This window comes from Panthera pardus, unplaced genomic scaffold (assembly GCF_024362965.1).
Source record: "Panthera pardus isolate Hobbes unplaced genomic scaffold, ASM2436296v1 HiC_scaffold_21, whole genome shotgun sequence".
In the NCBI taxonomy this organism is placed as follows: domain Eukaryota; kingdom Metazoa; phylum Chordata; class Mammalia; order Carnivora; family Felidae; genus Panthera; species Panthera pardus.
Genome location: NW_026526777.1, coordinates 64366718 through 64369599, shown reverse-complemented (window position 1 = coordinate 64369599; position 2882 = coordinate 64366718). Strand labels below are relative to the sequence as shown.

The 2882-nt window shown below is 39.5% G+C and overlaps 1 non-coding gene across 1 annotated transcript; it reads right to left on the bottom strand.

Moving 5' to 3' along the window:
- Positions 1-812: 812 nt before the first annotated feature.
- Positions 813-916, bottom strand: LOC128778974 (U6 spliceosomal RNA). The gene has a single exon (XR_008424825.1). It is a non-coding gene; the product is annotated as a U6 spliceosomal RNA (small nuclear RNA).
- Between the last annotated feature and the right edge of the window lie 1966 nt (positions 917-2882).

Genomic DNA, 2882 nt, shown 5'->3' with positions numbered 1-2882 from the left:
CTCATCCATGCCAACCAACCATAAATGGGATCCTCTGTGGCCAAAAGCACAACAGTTGAATTAAATCAGTTTTACCAAGAGCTCTGTTCTTTCATTTCACTATCTCTTTAGCAGTTGTAAAGACTAGTGTATATTTTATCAGCTACAGGAGAAATAAAAACTGTAATAATAAAGTTGTCATAATAACCTTGTCCCAATTGTTCATAACTTTCTAAAATTTCAGTGTTTTGGCTAGTATTTTTTCCACTTGCTATCAGTCCAAAGGTAACTTTTGGAAGCTTGAGGAAAAAACTGTCACATTATTTCTAACTCGGTAAAAATTAAATCCTCATCATCTCCCCCTTACAATAACACACACATAGAAGTAAAATATAGAATCAAATATCTCCCTAAGGTGAAACAATAAGAATTTGGAGTTCAAGTTAGGAAATGCTGATTATTCTCTTTTTCTAATCAAAAATAGCATTTGAAAAAGATTTTAATGTTTATTTATTTTTGAGAGCGAGAGAGAAGAATTTGGAGTTCAAGTTAGGAAATACCTATTATTCTCTTTTTCTAATCAAGAATAACATTTAAAATTTTCTTAATGTTTATTTATTTATTTTTGAGAGAAAGAGAGAGTGCATGTGGTGGAGGGACAGAGAGAGAGAGAGAGAGAGGGAGACACGGAATTTGAAGCAGGCTCCAGGCCCTGAGCTGTCAGCGCAGAGCCGGCCTTGGAGCTCAAACTCACGAACTACGAGATCATGACCTGAGCCAAAGTCGGATGCTCAACCGACTGAGCCACCCAGGTGCCCCCAAAATAACCTTTTTTTTTAATGGAACTCTTCACAAATTATAATGTCTTCCTTGCCCAAGGGCCATGCTAATCTCTGTACCATTCCAATTTTAGTATATGTGCTGCTGAAGCAAGCACCAAAATAACATTTCTGATACAAGTTTTACTTTGCCTTTCTACATAGGCATAATGATATTTTACCTTTAAATGACCCAAAGCTCCAGTGCTAAATTATGTTTTCCTTCAAGGAGGATATAATTTCATATTCAACCAGCACAGCAATTTCAGGCTTACCAATTAAGTCTGTAGAAGGAATTATCATCCTTCTAGTTATGATTCTTCGTGCCTAGCAGGAACTGCGGAATGAAACAAAGTCCCGTATAAAGGTTAGGGAGGCAATCCAGCAAAGTGAAGGAAACTGGATGTGAAATTTTGAAAGCACCATTCATACTTGCTGTGTTTCGCATTAGTAACTAGTCTTCCTGCTTGGAGACGAGATATTTCCCAACTTGCACTTTGCACTGATTAAAATCTGGAGCGACATTTTGCCTCTTAATCTTGGTTGGTGCTGACACCCAGTTTGCTCTTTTATGGCTGGCTCCGACCAACAATAAAAGTAACCATTTGTAAAGTCAAATAACAAGAGTAGTTCTTAGGGAGACCAGCAGCCAGACTGATTCACCAAGCTGGCCCCCTTCCCAGGAATAAAGAAAATGCTAGGTAGCTGTCGTAGCTGTTATCCTGGGTGACACTCAGGATTCCCAACCGCATGGCTGGTCAGGCGAGTTAAAGAATGTCTGGGACTAGAGCAATAATGGAGGTGACCGCGCTGCGGCAAGCCCTGAATTAAGTTGGTACATTCAAAGTTGCCATAGAAACCCTCCCTGAATGTCCTCCCTTCTGCAGAACTGAGCTGATGTTTAAATGTTAATATGCCTTCTTACATTTTGTGATATGTGAAATAGAAAGCAGATAAACATAGAAGAAAGAAAACATACTCGGAGGTCTGGAATACTTGAGAACTGAATACTTTTCCCATACTAAGTTATCCTTTTAAACCAGTGCCTAAAGGAGGGGTGGTGTGGGTAGCAGCGGCTGGGAGCTGTTCAGGGCAGTCTTTATGCCTCTAGGTCCAATGCCGCGCTCTGAAAGGCACCGCTGAAATTCAGCTAACCCAGCTTGCACTTGCAGCCAGATGACAAGCAAAGTGGCCTTTCAATAGCAAACCTCCAGGAGGAAATGCCAGTTCGCACTCGTGAGAAGTTTCAGTCACTGTACATCCACATTCGATTTTCACCGCTCACTGTCCACGAGAAAACATTTGGAGGCTCTTTAAAGCCGGTTACATGATCAATTAATCTATAGTATGTTTTAAATAAATATTTCTGGTAAATGTAACAAAAACCGGCATTTGTATGGCTTGCACCTAAATTATCATCATCATTGCGAAGCAGATGCGGAACGCAGAGACGAGGCAAACAATCAGGACTGTAATTTGCTCAGTAACATTGTTTTAGATCTAATTAGTGCTTATGCAGATCCTTTACAAAAATGTGAAAACTGCACCAGGATGTAATTGTTTAATGAATTTAGTGCAAAGCGCATCTGCATAAATTCCATTTTAGCTGGAAAAACTAAGTTCAACTGCTATTTGCTCCAGAGCCAAAACATTGTGAATCGTGCCCACAGTGCCTTAGCCCTGCTTTGCTGGCTTGGGTATTTCAAATAAATACTACAAAGTTAAAGCCTCCAGCTGCAGACCAACCCATCTGTAGATGTTTGTTATATTTGGCAGTATTGTAGAATGATTGTGCCTTCCTGCTGGAAGAAAAAAAAAAAAAGGGGGGGGGGAAACAAGGTTCTGTCAGCAAAAAAAAAGTAAAAGTTTGGAATATGCATCACCCAACAAAAGTGGAGTTTTGAATGGGAGTCTAGTTTATGTAGCAGTGAATTTTAAGCACCTGTTAGCATGGAGCCCACCATGTAAACCCAATAATATCCTTCTTCTCTGTTCTCCCCCACATTTAATTTCTGACAAAACCACGGAAATTTGAATTGGACATGTGTTTGAATGAAATGAAATTTGAGCTTTTTCTTTAGATTT